This window comes from Alosa pseudoharengus, unplaced genomic scaffold, assembly GCF_046254945.1.
Source record: "Alosa pseudoharengus isolate Yale_2024_CS ecotype anadromous, Long Island Sound unplaced genomic scaffold, YU_APseudo_1.1 YU_APseudo_1.1_scf_11, whole genome shotgun sequence".
Taxonomy (NCBI): Eukaryota; Metazoa; Chordata; class Actinopteri; order Clupeiformes; family Clupeidae; genus Alosa; species Alosa pseudoharengus.
Genome location: NW_027468576.1, coordinates 16,495,481 through 16,511,770, shown reverse-complemented (window position 1 = coordinate 16,511,770; position 16,290 = coordinate 16,495,481). Strand labels below are relative to the sequence as shown.

Sequence of the window (16,290 nt, the reverse complement as noted above, 5' to 3'; positions counted from 1 at the left end):
ATGGCTAAGGCTCTGTTCTGATCTTGGAGCTCAGGAGCAGGGAGGCACAGCAGAGGGAGAGTCTGCCACCTACTGGCTGGAGGCAGCAAAAGCAGCTTGGAAAACAGAGAGGGAGGAAAAAAGACTGAGAGAAGGGAGTGATAGAGAGAATGAAAGAGGAAAAGGAGAGAGAACAAGAGATGGGAGATGATTGCGAAAGGTGGCGAGAAGAGGAAAACAGTGGTTGAAGAAGTGCAGAGAGCTGGTGAGAAGACTGGGAGTTTGATAGAGGGAAGAGGGATTAGAGTGTAGAGGAGGGAGTAGAGGGGGATGAAGAGGAGGAGTGTGAGTAGTGTGTGATGAGCCTCTCTGCCTCTCTCCAGCCAGTCTGCAGAGCTCCATGGACGGTGGAGAAGAAAGAGTTGTGAGTGGCCTCACCAGCAAACAACACCTGCAGGGGCTACTTGCACACACACACACACACACACACACACACAAACATAAATTATTAATATGTTGATTGAAGAGTGAGTGAGTGAGGTGTTTGCGTGTGCCTCTCTACCCTAGAGTAGTGGTTCTCAACCAGTGTTCCAAAGTGTAAGATATGTTGCAATTGCCAGATTAAGCAACATTTTCAGATGCCTCCTCTAGCATAAGTAGGTGCCTTGGTGTTTTAATTTGAACTTTGGTGTGCCTTTGTCCCAGAAAGGTTGAGAACCTCTGCCCTAGAGGGTGTCTACCAGGTGTTATATGTCTCGAGCGGAGCAGCCAGAGGTCAGGTAAGAGTGGAAGCTACAGGTGAAGTGTCTGTGTGTGTGTGTGTGTGAGCATGTGTGCATCTGTGTGGATGTTTCCTTACCCTGGTGTGTGTGTGTGTATCTCCTTACCCTGGAGTGTGTGTGTTCTGTGTGTCTCTTTACCCTGGTGTGTGTTGTATCTCTGACTTAAATTTTAAATCATTTTTTAGGTTGGGCGCTAGGCAGTGGAGGACTTTTTTGTGTTTTAGAGAAGTTCAGTTAGAATGATTAAATCTCTCACAACAAGCAAACAAAATATACAAACAAATACAAAGTTATTCAGCAGTTCATAACGAGCGCCACGCACATCAAACAACAGCAGATCATAACGTGAGCAATACGTATAAGTTCTAACGCCAGAGGAGCAGTTCAGCAAAACGGTAGCCTATTCGATGCAACAGAAAAGATCAGAACACAGTTTGTTCAGTCAATACGATGTTGCATCAAATAGTAGGCTTACTTACAAAAGAGATCGCCTATGGTAGGCTGGTGTGGATGAGAGAGAACGTGTGTGTATGCGAGAGCGAGCATGTGTGTGTGAGTGTGTGTGTGTGTGTGTGTATAGAGACCTGGACATGTGTGTGTGACCCAGGAGGAGCACAGCCGTGGGAGCAAATGACAGGGGCAGGCGAAGGAGTTTGAGACCAGGTAGGAAAGCGGAGGGTTTTGGGAATGTTTGGAGGTAGTCAAGGCTAGCCAGACAAGATGTTTGCACTATTCCTTATCGGTACCTGGACAATACACGTCCGATCCACGTCCTAGTTCCAAATATGATCCAGAGTTCCAATCGCGAAACAAGGTATCCGTACGGTCATAGTAAAATCCTTCATCAGAAGCATCCGAAACTCACTCTGTAACTAAATTGGGACCTCATCCACACGCAATGTTCACTGTTCACAAATAAGTAGCTCTCTGTTGATTCAGGGCTCATTTCCTGTTTTGTTGAAAGTGGGACCTCTCCAACTTGAGCTTGGCCACTTTCGATCAGTCAGGCAATTAAGAGCATGAATGAACTGGCAAAGTAATTTAAAATATATATATGAATGTGGTGTGAGCATGTCTGTGAATGTAATTGTGATTCTTTAGTTAAATTGTTTTAATATTGACTTTGGTAGACACTGACAGAACAGTGGTAAAACGAGCTTGAGTATGGTAAAACGAGCTTATGGACCCAGTGTGTGTGTGTGTTTGTGTGTTTGTGTGTCACCTTACCCTGGAATGTGTGTGATCTGTATGTCTCCTTACCCTGGTGTATGTGTGTGTGCGTCTCGCAAAAGGCTTGAGTACTGTAAAGGTTAGGTAAAAAAGAGGTTACGGACCCAATGTATGTGTGTTTGGGTTTCGGTGTCTCCTTAGCGTGGAGTGTGTGTGTGTTCTGTGGTTCTGCCAGGTGTATGTCTCAGCCGGTAGCCAGGTAAGAGTAGGAGTCACAGGTGAAGTGTCTGTGTCTGTGTGTGTGTGTGTGTGTGTGTGTGTGTGTGTGTGTGTGTGTGTATGTGTCCTTACCCTGGAGTGTGTGTGTTCTGTAGGCAGTGGTTCTGCCAGGTGTTGAAAGTCTCGAGCGGAGCAGCTGGTAGTCGGGTAAGAGTAGGAGCCACAGGTGAATTCGTCTTGGAACCACTGAGAGCACACCATCCTACTGGGACTCACCGTAGGGATGCCTAATACACACATTTGAATTCTTTATTTGGATTGACAAGTAGGATAAGTATCACGACCAGATTCAAATTAAGCTTAAATGGAGTGTCCTACAGTAGCAGAAGTATTCATCCATAATGTGCAAAATCAGGGGTAAAGGGGCACCTGCATTTCCAGATGAAGACACACACACATGCAGGTGAACACGTTTCGTAGGTTTTAGACAAACTATTCCCTGAGTATCCGCTTGGTGCCAAATGGGCGCATTAAAGATACCAATGTACCCACTGAAGACTAAACAGTCAGTGTGTGCACGTGTGAGTGTGTGTTACCTGTAAACCTGCGCAGAACTTGTGTGACCGTGTTCAGAACTTCTGTCTCAGAGAGTGATTCCATATGTTCAGATTCATGACCAGCGATCCAGCCACACAGAACATGTCCATACCTGTAAAACACACACACATATACAGACACATACAGTGGGGTAATGTTGTCTGTGCATGTGTACCTCTCCATAGGCTTAGGGGAGCTTGCAAACCCACTGTGTCTGTGTACATTGGACAGTGTGTGTGTGTGTGTGTGAGTGTGTGTGCGCGCGTGTGTGTGTGTACCTCTCCGTAGGCTTGAGCACGGTAAAGCCAAAGAGCTTGCAAACCCAATGTGTGTATACATTGGACACAGTGTGTGTGTGTGTGTGTACCTCTTTGTTGGCTTGAGCACGGTACAGCCAAAGAGCTTGCAGACTAAATGTGTGTGTATGTTGGGCGGCACCGTATGTAGACGCGTGTGTGTGTGTGCGCGCGCACCTCTCGGTAGGCTTGAGCACGGTGAAGCCGAAGAGCTTGCGGACCCAGTGTGTGTGTACGCTGGGCACCGTGTCCACCAGGTGCGCTTCGTCCTCCCACAGCAGGTGGATGGCCTCGGTCTCCGGCTCCCAGAAGGGCTCCTGGAACTCCAAGTAGATCTTGTTGATGGTGCCGAAGCCCATCCTCTGGACTGAGTCCAGCTTGTGCAGTGGTAGCGGGGGCCTCAGCAGAGTGTCATGGTGCTTCTTCAAGTAACCTACACAGAGGGGAAAGAATAACTAATTAAATAATTATAATAATTATAATCAAGAGAGTAGCATAGTGCTTCTTCAACATAAAAAAATGTGTGTGTGTGTGTGTGTGTGTGTATGTCTGTGGGTGTGTGTGTGTGTGTGTGTGTGTGTGTGTGTGTGTGTGTGTGTGTGTGTGTGTGTGTGTGTGTGCTCACTTGGGGAAGGTGCAGTCGAGTCCAGGCAGTATCCGGTAGAGTCCAAATGCTGCCAGCCCCAGCTCGTCCATGCTGTGTGCTCCAGTCATACAGCACTCCGCCTTCAGTAGGTTGGTGGCCAGCGCCATCCTCAGGTCTCGTGTGCCCGCTTCCTCCCCACGCCACTCTTCCTCTCCCAGACGCAGCAGCTCTGCCCTCAAGTACTCCCCCACGCTGGCCACAGGCTCGCCTCCCTGGCTGAAGCCCTGGCTTTGTTCCAGCACCTGGAAGAAAAGCTCCAAGGCAGGCACCAGACGCTCCATCGACACAGTCCCCCGCGAGCTGCGCAGGAAGCTGGGCACCATGGGAAAATTGCCACCAATGTCCATCGCCTGGCTCTCCTCAGTCATGGACTCCGGGTCCAGCAGGTTGTACTGGCAGGCCAGCCGGAACACGGGGTTCTCCTGAGACGGGCCGTGGATCCAGTTGGCGCCGATCTCCACAATGCTGCTACCTAGACACAGACAAAGCCTGATAGCATGATACAGGACCACCCGTCACCATAACACACACAACACAATATCGGAACACCAGTTACAGACATGACACAATACTGGGATGCTGTCGCTATATAATTTTGCTTGGGGTCAAGCTATGGCATAACTCTGTCAACACCGGTCCTGATACTGACCATCTGCCCAGCGAATTTGAAATGAAAAAGACCCCACCCCATCTTCAGCAATAACCTGGTCAGGTACCAGAAATAGTCTTGCTACTACAGTACAGTCATAACTGTTTTTCACTGGTTATCTAGAGGTAGGGGAAGGATCTTAGGCTAGATCTCTATCTGTCCTGATGGAGAGAGAGCCCATTTATTACTCATTGGTTGAAACTTGCCAGATGTGTCATAGTAAGTCAATAAACCAGATGCCGATAAAGATGGGATGCAAAGTTGCTGTCTGAAGGTCACCCTTAACGTAACTAACTTGTCCTCAAATGACACCAAGGCTGTTAGTTCTGCCAAGCTGCTATTTTCATTGACAGCTGACTAAGGGCGCACTCACACTGGGCACTGTTCACTTGAGGAGGTGGACTCGGGCATGGTACGGTTGGGCTTATGATCGCGCCTATGCAAAGATTCTGTGGTCCCCAAACTTTTTCTTCACAATATAAAAGTAACAATTTTAAAAAGAAATTAAACAGGACTATAGATGACATATGAGATAACTGGCTCATTTGTTTTGGCCGTGGGTAAGGAGAAGTTACCCTTCCTGGGGCGCAAGCTAAGGTAAGCTAACTGGCTCATTTGTTTTGGTGGTGGGTAAGGAGAAGTTACCCTTCCTGGGGCGCAAGCTAAGGTAAGCTAACTGGCTCATTTGTTTTGTGTTTGTGATGGACTGTGCCTAGGTTGATGGTACTTGGCTAAGGTTCTTTATGGTTTATGGTTCAGTCCACATCAACGGGACGGACCGACCTAGCCAACTTAGACCATGCCTAGGTTGGTTAAGGGTATTTGGATGCTTGTTGTGGTAATATGGGGCAGCATGGGGCGTAAGCTAACTGCTAACTGCTGGCTAATTTGTTTTGTGTTTGGGGATGGGGCCTAAGATAATGGGCTAAGCTAACTGGCTAATTTGTTTTGTGTTTGTGATGGGCTGTGCCTAGGGTGATGGTACTTGGCTAAGGTTCTTTATGGTTTATGGTTCAGTCCACATCAACGGGACGGACCGACCTAGCCAACTTAGACCATGCCTGGGCTGGTTAAGAGTATTTTGGGTATTGGATATTTCAATGTGGTAATATGGTGGCAGCATGGAGGGGAGTGTCTCCAGGACGCTGGTTTCACTGTTAAGCCTTCATGAGGTGTCGTGGGCCTAACTTAACGAAACATCGGTGAATGAGGGTGCCCACTTGATAACCCCAATGACATGCCGCATACTATATAGGCTACTGCTGTTGGATAGGCCATTTGCATTGTGCTTGTGACCATTTGTTGGCGGATTTGTGGGTAGTGTGCTTTTTAAAGTTAAACTTGAGCAGGGGCTTCTGAATGTGTTTTTACCTTGGATTTTGGCACAAGGGATTTTAACATCTAATCCTGTGTATTAATGTAATTGAAATACATTGATTATAAAAAGCTAATGATCCTATTATAATTTATTGAGTGAGTGGTTTCATCCAAAGTGACAGGGACTCATAACGTTGGGTATCAAACCTGAGGACACTTTCCTAGGTGGCACCACTCTTGCTGTTCCACCACAGCTTTAATGTCTACATTTTATATTTAATTTGATAACCAAGAAAGTCTATATAAATGCTGAATTGAAGTTACATTTTAGAGCTAGAACACCATAATCGTGGATTGTCAACAGTATCGTCGGATTACTAAAAGCCTAATGATCCTTTGATAATACAATTAAAAACATTACAGTATGTTTAATGTCTGCACTACATTTATTTGATATTAAACTTAGATATAGGTGTAGAATTGAAGCAGAATTTTGAAGTAGGCCTATGATTGATTAATGATTGAAATTTCTGCCTTTGTCCCAAAACTGAAACCATGATGCTTATGATATGAGCACTTACAGTATAAGTTCATGTTATTATCATTCTCTATAAGTTAGCTTCTTTGCTCCTCTTTAAATTCAAGATGTTCATCTCAACTTAAAAGTTTAAATGTTAAAATGCTTAAATGTTAATAGCTTAAATTTTATTCTATTGCTGTAGTGTATCTCAAATCTAAAAATGCTTAAATGATAATAGCCTAAAAGTCGCTTTGGAAAAATGCATCCGCCAAATGAATACGTGTAAATGTCAACTGAGCTTACAGTATATGGAGATGTCCACATTGTTGTTATTTTGTTTTATCTGTTATATCCCACATTTCCATTTGCATGTATTAATCTTTTATCCGGACCAATTTAAGCAAATATCCTATAGTGAATACAGAAAATCCAACCAAAATATGATTGTATTATTTTTATTGAAGGTTTTGAATGTGATAATTAATAATAAAGAGTGATAATGATTGTGATTTAGATTTAATGTGATAAAAGGGATATTTTGTAGCACAGTAGAAGTCTACAAGACTCCAGCAGCAGCAGCAGCCTTATCAGGCAGGCTAATCATGACTGTGCTTCCTCTGCTTGCGGTCTTCTATTGCAGGTCTCCTCCTCGGTCTCTCCTGTCCACTGCAGGTCTTCTCCTCGGGCCAACCCAGTACCAGTATCCATCTCTACCATACCAGCCATGCTCAGCCTGGCTCTCCTGCTCCCAGGCCCTGTTCCACCAAGCTCTGGTTCCTCTCTCCATCCTTCCGTTCCAATCTGTGTTATCTCTCTCTCTCAATCGGTTCCTTCCCATGTCCTGGGGCTGTTTGTTCCCGTGCCTCTGTGCTGGGTTGGTCACCTCCTGCCTCTGTCCTCTCTCAGTTGATGCTTTTCTTTGCCTCTCCACCCTCTCTCCCTTCTTGTCCTCTCGGACAGGCTGATGGCTGGATTGTTTTCTGTGTCCACTTGGCCCAAACCTCTGTCCCCTCCACTGCCTGTCCACAGCAGCGGGTCTCCATTGGTCTTTCCCCAGCACGTTGTTTCCTGCTCGGTCGCCCTGCCTCTCGGGCTCCTTCCTTTTCTCGTTGTCTACGTCTTGACCGCCTGGGTGGTCACTCTCCCTGGTCTCTTTAGCTTTCGCTCCTCTCTTGGCTCCCCTGCCTCGCTTTCCTCTCCTCGTCTTGCGTTTGTGTTTGTGTTCGGCTGGTAAAACACTCTCCTCATCTATATATTATGTACATTGAAAGGAGTGGAGATTCAGGGTTGAAAACAGTAATGTTTTGCATGTCATGGAAACTGCTTATCTGCTATTAAGACTGCTGTGTACCTTCCTGTGCTTCTTTGTCCTCCATCTTGTCTTTGGCGGCAGCTTCTCCTACACTCAGGTGCCCAGCTTGAGCCAGTGGCAGACCTACAAGCAAATGAATACGCGTAAAGAATCTTAACTGACATGTATCTATCCTCCTTTCAGTTTGCAACCAGATCAGCACACTAGTGGCAGTGACATCAGCTCTTTTTTTCACCCTCAAGAAGTTCCATGTCCAGCTTGATGTTATGTGCTGCTTCACCTCCATCCAAGTGCATAGCCTCAGTTTTCTCCTTTTCCTCCTTTCTAACCACGTCCAGTTCTTTGATCAGATCTGATGCAGACATGGAAGGCATTAGGGAATTAGCTTATAGGGAATGTTGGGATATTCGCTTATAGGAAAAGCTGGGATATCCATTTTGTCCTTATACTTACTCAGGTCAGTGTCCACCATATCCAGAATACCCTTAGGCTCTATGTGGGCCATCTCAGTGGCACCTTTGTCCTGCTCTGCTGACAGAAGTAAGAAGTAAAATGCATGTAACGTTGATTAAAATCAAAGTTAGACAGCATGTGTTTAAATGTTGATCTGTTTGCTATTCCACTCAGACTTACTCAGAGCAGAGTCTACGTTGTCCAAGAGATCAGTACGCACAGCCTTCACCACAGACGTGCCCTCCTTCTCTTCTCCTTTCAGTGTTGTGGTCAAATCTAAAGCATCAGTGAGCAAGATACATCAGTACCAATCCTGGGAGAATTGAACCAAATTCTGGGATGTCTGCTCTTTGTCGTATAGCAGGGGGCGGTGGTAGTGTAGTGGTTAAGGAGCTGGGCTAGTGTGCAGTAGCCTGAAAGTTGTCGGTTCAATTCCCGGCTTCCACCATTGTGCCCTTGAGCAAGGCACTTAACCCCAAGTTGCTCCAGGGACAATGTGATCCCTTGTAATATAGCTGACATATGTGAGTCACTTTGGTCAAGAAGTGTCTGCTAAATGTAATGTAATGTAATGTATAGGCTACTCACTCAGTTTAGAGTCCACGTCTTCAAGAATGTTGTTCAGGACAGTCTTTATTTCGGATATCACGTCCTGCTTTTCTTCTTTTAGCTCTGTTGTCAAATACAAAGCAATCATATTAAAGTTACCTAATCATTAGAAGTATTGGAGGATTAATCATCCAGGGATTTCCGTGTTAATAGTTAACTCACTCAAAGCAGAGGCTACGCCATCCAGGAGGTCATTAAGAACAGAAATCGCTTCAGCTGTTCCCTCCTCTCTTGCTCTTTGTTGCTCTGTTTTCAAATATACAAAAATAAAAAAAAAAAACACTCAGAAGTCCATTACTATCAGAACTAGGCAATATACCTCAATCCTGGAAAGTTCATCAGTAGCCCTACTACACTCACTTGAGACACAATGAACTTTGGCTAAAACATCAGAGAGGACGGCCTCCACCTCACGGTCCCTCTCTGCTTTCTGCTCAGCTTCCAGATCTGAAAAAGGAAATTATAAAACATGGGTTATTGCAAATATTGCTGGAAATCTTGTGGAAGTATTGAGTAGTTCTGTAGTTCCTTGAACTTACTCATAGCATTATCCACCCCATCTGGAATGTCATTTAACACGGCAGAGACTTCAGTGGCATCCTCCACATTCCTGTGGTTCTTGGTAGTAGCTTGATCTAGTTCATTAAACCAATTAAAATCAATCAATGCCAAGACCTTCGTTAACTGCACAGTAGTTCATTACTAGAGAGTAGTGTACATAAATGCTGGAATCTTCATTCTGTACTATACTCACTTGAGATGGAGTCAACCTTGGCTACCATATCAGAATGGACGGCCACTACTTCACTGTCCTTCTCTCCCTGCTGCTCTCCTGTCAGAGCTGAAATAGGGAATAAAAACAAGTCAAATCAGTCCAGCCCAGCAACTGGAGAACTGGAATGGTGGCGTCTATCTATACAGTAGTGAACAAAGGTTCATTAAAATCAATACCAAGCACTTTGATCAAAAGCTGGAGAATATGTTTGGTAAGTTATAGACTACTCACTCATAGTAGAGTCAACCTTGTCCAACAGGTCATCCAGGACAGCCACTACATCCTGGTCAATGTCCTTTTCCTCTGGATTGGTCACCCCAGCTGCTTTAACTAGCCCTACAGCAAGTCATTTGCAGATAAGTTAGCTCAACTTCACCCTCAAGTGTTTAGATTTGCATTTGGAAGGATCTGTGCTGTGTCACTGTACTCACTCAGAACACATCCGGCCTCGCTCAGGATACCATTGACCTCGTCCACCCTGTCAGTCATGTCACCCAGTAGGTCGATAAGCAGGGCAACTTTCTCCTTTTGACCCTTCTCCTTCATTGGACCATTTGCAGCGGAGTCTCCATCCTGCTGCTCAGCGTTGTCCAGACCAGCTGCCCTTCCTCCATCTGCAGGCTCCTCCGCTCCTTTCTCTGCCTCTGGGTCCACCCTCTCCGGGGCCCCATTCAGAGCCTCAGTGGCCTCATCCTTGCTGCCCGCCTCGCCTCCGTTCCCGGCTCTCTCCAGCTCCGTTCTCTTCAGTTCCCTCAGGAGAACCTTTCTCAGCTCCCTCTTGAGTTTCTTCTCATTCTTACGGTCCTCATCGGGCTGAATGCCCAAAGCCTCCAGTTCTCTCTTCAAGTCCTCAAGTTTGTACTTCTTGAGTTCCTTCCTAATCTCCTGGGTGCTTCTCACTCCGCTCTCCACCACCCCTCCATGAACTCCATCCACTGGGACTGCAGTGCAGCAGTTAAGGAAGCGTAAAAATCCCATTCACTCACCAAAAAGGTGTCCAGCTATATAAAAATATATATAGATGTAACTATTTTCCAAGCTATATAAACGCTATTTAAATAAATCTGAACTTGAATTTGAGCAAACCAACTATCCTCTGCAGTGTCTCAGCAAAGAGTGAGGAAGAATTTAGATGTACCTTCAGGTATGTTCTATGTTCCATCATGATGTGGTTTGGTTACTTTTATGACATAAACAGAACCTTTGTTATGTAATGGCTAGTTACGGTTACTAGGTTAATTCTGCAGTAAATGGAATGTTGGCAATGCACTAGGCAATATTTATGTATTTGTCTGGAATAAAATGCTAATATAACTAGACTGCATTTCCGGCGGGAACTGCGAAAGTGTGCTTGCCCTGGTCCGGTCACCAACGTGAGCAGACAGTGGCATACGCTATGCTGAACATGGCTTGATCCAGGCATTGTAACAGTGCCTTTCAGTGTTGGAGCAGTGGCAATATCTCAAAAGCTCTAGGAGAGGGCTATTCAACTATTGGCTTGCGGGTTGAATGCGGTTCGTTGGATTTTACCTTTGGCCTGCCTTCGAATTTAGCTTCTATGACTGAGATCAAATCAATAAAATAAAATGACAGCAGTGATTGGCTGCAAAAATAAATAATGTCACTCGTCTTGCGCCTCTCAAACTGGGCTATCAGGTAACCTACAGAGGAATTGAAATTATGAAATATGACCAAGGCATTAAAAAGCTGCTTGTTTGTCAGGATACTTTTTCACTGATTTATTTAAAAAAATATGAGCTATGAGTGTGAATGTTATATATTCCACCCGACAAATTATGTTTTACTGGTTTATTTGACAAATAATCTATATGGATTTGCTCTATAAAGACCTTATGTCTGTTTGGGATTGTTTTGTGAGCCTGGCCCGCCGGACATTTAAAAAAGAAAACAAATGTCTTATCGTCACCTGTCTTTCCCTTTATCAATGCATGCTACACAGACAACAATGGCTTCGCATGAGACAATTAGGAAATATGAAAGCGGAGCTCGAAAAAAGAGAGAGCGGCAGCCAGACGTTCTCAGTAAGGCGCGCCAAAACCACGGCCGTACCCAAGTACGCACTGTGCGTATCATCAGGCTACTCGAGAGAGAATTGCCCCTGTGTGTGTGTGTGTTCACACCAAATAGGCCTAGGCTACCATAACTTCCCAACTCTGCACAGTATTCCATTAACTGCATGACAGTAGGCTATTTACAATTTTCTGTAAAGTAAGTTTGTAAACACGTTATCAAAATCAACTTAATGCAGAACTATGCACGCGCGCACCTTTTGTTTGAGCAGGAGAGCCTACATACGCATGCTACAGAAGTTGTCGGCTAGCTTGTTGTTTTCTATTACTATCTATGCTGGTTATCAGCACACAATGTTATAAGCTAATTCATTAACTCGAGACTCATCATGGATATAACACTTTTTTTAAACAACAAAAACAGAAAGGATGGAGACAGCAAAGCGAGAGGAGATATTTCAAATGGGCGCCTTGTCCACTTTTTTCAAAACGAGGATCAAAATAGTGATAAGTCCACGTCCACCCCTGTCCCTGACAACGTTACCGTTATCGGCTCCAACACCCCCCTTGTTTGTATTTGATGTGGCTGGGCTGTGTGTGTGAGCTAGACTGCGTGTTTTAATGTATTTGACGTCGTGGCTGGCTAGGGCTGTGTGTTAACAATGTATCATGATGTGGCTGTGTGCGTATGCGCCTAGGCTACAATGTTTCATGAGTTCAGAGTTCAGGAGTTTTAGGCTGACCTGGGTACCACTGGCAGTTTTTTTCAAGCCTTAGTTTAAGTAATTCATTAATGGTAATAATATAATATTTCATGGTTGATTTTTTTGTGCATTGCCCCATGTTTGTAGGCTACTTGTTTTTTGTATGTTGGTACAATTGTATGTTGGTTAACAGTTCCACAATATAAATGTAAATTTCATGTCGGGGAGGCCTCTGCCCCGGGCCCCAGATGACCTTAACCTCGCCCTGATCTCAGAATAAAGGAATACTTCATATTACTCTAAACCACCGTCTGTAAATCAACTGTATACTACTGTCAGCATTGCACTATATTTCTTGACCTGTTTCTGTATATTTCATCACCTTTCTATACTTTGCCTCACATTGCAACACAGCTCAGACCGCTGGTTGTTATGAAGGCCAATCGTTCTAAATGGATGGTTGCTATGGTCAAAGGCAGTTCTATCTCTGCCGTTGTCAAGCGGGCATATCGTAGAATTCTGATTAACCTTAGCTCTATCTTATTTGAAACATCTCTATTTTACTTAGCCCACTTCCATACAGTGGGTCCCATTAAGAAGTGGCCACTTCATTCGCGCTTACCGTGATTCACACAGCAGCATTATTAAATTAATCTGTCACCATATGTCTATGCCTACGTTTGCAAAGAAAATTGATTAACATGAAAAGTTACATTTAATGTACATGTTGACAATGAGTAGGCTAGTTTTGGTTGTTGGTGGTGTTATTGCATCCCTTATGCCTACAATGCAACATCGCGTTAGGAGTTAGGAGTCCCCGCCACTTCTTTTAAGCTGTCACAGACTTAGGTGCTACTTTTAGTGCTAAAGTGCTAAATAGCAGTCCTAAAGTTACAAGTGACGAAGTTACGAGTGCAAGCATCTCATATCAAATGACCATGGCATTACGCTAAACAACATACATCCCAATTAGCAACATACATCTCCTCCCTATAGCTAGCCACACAAGAAATGAATGATACTAAATCTCTGCTTAGCATGCTTCTCCGCTTAGCATTCTAATAACAGAAGTAAAGGGGCACATTTATGTTGACGACTACATGACTCATTATGTCTGTAACTCTATAAAACACTTACTTTCATCAGAGACAGTTGATAAGTATATTAAGGATCTTTGCTTTCATAAAGGACGCACACCATCCAGAGGCGCAGCTTGTCAATAGGCAAACCAAGCAACTGCTTGGAGCCCCGAGCCGCTAGGGGGCCCCCGACCTGGTCTCAGTGCGTTTGCCGGTGGGTCAAGCGAGAATTTCGTCCATAGTGATTGAATGATGGATTTTGCGTGCTCCTACCCTATTGTACAAACAGTACGTGCATATGTAGGCCCTATGCTATGGCCTTATGAACAGCGGATCTGTGTTCAAAAAAGTTCAAAGAATCCGCACATATTTAGGCAACTGTGGTAAACGTCAATCGAGGGTGCAGTGATGACGGATCATCGGATTTTGGCATTTAGCCTACTCAATGAAGTTATAGTAGGCTAATGTTAATTGGCAGAAAGATTGAACATGGTTTGCTAAATCTATACGACAGTAGGCCTACACTTCAGCTAGCTAGCGGCAGTTACAACTAGTCAAGCAAGGAGCCGATTGACAAAGTGCGTCAAAAACACACACCCTTTCTTCTTTGTTACATTGCTCCGGAACTGTTCATTGCAGCGAGATAAATGTGCATTGCGTGACAGAGCAGAAGTGGGGCTTTCCAACAAGACTACGCACTTGTCTGTACGACCAAGTATGAAAAGAAAATCATGAAATTAAATCAAATAGCATCATATTTACAGTCTATACTTCTCTTCTACGTTCACCTGCTCACCCTACTCTCGTTTGAATTACTCGCAAACCCGTGATCGCATAGATATGGCAAGCATATCAGATGAAAGAGGAGACACAGGGCTATCCATTGGTACCATCCTCGATCCTTGGTGTCGATCCTTTTGGCTTATAAAAACAGACGAAGTGACTGCAAAATAATAACGTCATGTACACAAACCAACGCTGCACACCCATTAGGCTACTCTCGTTTGAATAACTCGCGGACCCGTGATCGGATAGATATGCCACGCACGTCAGATGAAAGAGGAGACACAGAGCTATCATTTGATATCAAGTAGGCCTACATCCTTCTGGGTTATAAAACAGACGAAGTTACAGCAAAATAATAACTTCATATAGCTGGACTTACCCCACGTTTACGATTTTTTGTCTGTTTTTGTGGCAAAGCATGTTTATAATACAACGCTTTCGTGTGTTTCTCTATGGCAAAGCATGTTCATAATCCGGTTTTGAGATCCTAGCAAATTCCTGCATGGCATCCAATTCAAGGCTCACATTGCATCCCAATTTGTTCAACAAAGAAACCCCTTTTTTGCCTCTACTTTGTTCATGGCAATGCAGTAAAAATATGTTGTAGAGAATCATTATGAGTGCATACACCATGCACTTAAAAAATATTTTAGAGATACATGTCAAAATATAAGAATTTTTATAATACGCTTTTTGTATTTTTATTATTTAACATAATAACCTAATGGTGATATAACATAATGGTGATAACACTTGTCGGTAGGGCCCCCTTGGAATTTTTGCTTGGGGCCCCCACAGACTCTAGAATCGCCTCTGACACCATCCAGCACATATACACATGGAAACCGATATTTTAGGTACTTGGCCACGAACTCAAAACGTGTCTCTCTGAAGCTCTGTTCTAGGTCTCTGAAGGCTGCGTTGCTAGGCAACATCAAATAAACGTCTTTTCAAGTTATTAAAAGTGTACGTGTGATTACGAATGGATGTGTGTGGTTTGCAATTAGAATAAACAAGAAATAACATTTCCAATAATTTCACATTATAAATTACATAATATTTGCACCTTCCTTACTTGTGAAGCTCACACCATATTTAGTGAAATGTAGTAACGTTGCCACCTAGCGTTCAGATGTAGCAGCTAGGCTATTTAACATTAACGTGACATTTCCTGCTTATTCTTTCGTCAACTCCATGCTTTTAGGAAAACAATCTTTTTATCATAGTTCCCTCTTCAATGAGCGATTACCAGCTCTTTTTTGTAACAGAGATAGCTGTTTATTGTCCCTAGGTAGGTAGGTTTACAGAAACACCTATTCATATTAGTATGGAGTGCTGCCGACCACTGTTCATTAACTTACATGGCCCAGAATGCCTTGCATGTCTTTACAACAAAACAACACAGTACAATCTAAATGCCTGTAAACATATTCATTTGCATACTTGTAACATTTTTAATAATACTCTCCCATCATGATATTTAACAATAGTGAAAAAAATTATTTGAATACCGTCAATGTGCAAATAAATGTACTACATCAGCAATAAATAGCTAATGTTCTCCTTACCATTTTAGTCCTTAAGTCCATACTATCCCATGGCTGAGCAAAGATTTCATGATAGGGCAAGCCTGCCCAGAGACATTGTGCATACTTTGAAGGCATTGTGATAGAAGTGCAAAGGTGAGAGGTGATAGTTACCAAAAACCTGTGGGTGATATGCCAAATGCTGGAAACTTTTGGAATATGTCTTTTTTTTTTTAGCTTAAGCACCCTCACATTGGAGTCCCCAGTTCATATACAAAATTTGGTATTCCAGTGGGTGTTCCCGGCGGTAGCTATGCAAATGACTTGAAGTAAAACCGTAATGTGATTGGTTGGTGCCGTCCGTAGATTGGCTTGATTGGCCGGTGCCGCCTGTCGGTGCAGCAACAGCTGAACTTCTCAACGTGAGCTACGGGAGAAACGCGATGCAACGGACCCACAATTCAGTTCGGCAACGGATGATGTGAGCCCACGTAAAGTGAATGGGATGCGTTGCATTGCTGGAGACGCATCCCATTCACTTTAGAAATACATGTTAGAAATAAACTGGAGCCTAACGTAATGTTGCAAAACAAAACTCATCTCAAGGAACAGGCTGTAGAAATTGGATTGAGAACATCATTGCCAACTGATACATAGCCTACTTGATTCTAGAAACTGTTAGAATGTCATCAGCATTGTGGAGGTGGTGACAGCAGATTGCAGTCAGTGTTGATGTGTTTCTCTTCTCTTTTTTCTTTGTTCAGTTGTTTTCCATTTTCATGTTTATGTGTTTCTCTTCTTTTTTCTTTGTTCAGTTGTTTGCATTTGCAATTGGTCTTCA

General features: G+C 43.8%; 1 pseudogene; it reads right to left on the bottom strand.

Annotated features, from left to right (window-relative positions):
• Positions 1–280: 280 nt before the first annotated feature.
• On the bottom strand, positions 281–4,749 carry LOC143117513 (peroxisomal N(1)-acetyl-spermine/spermidine oxidase-like; annotated as a pseudogene).
• Between the last annotated feature and the right edge of the window lie 11,541 nt (positions 4,750–16,290).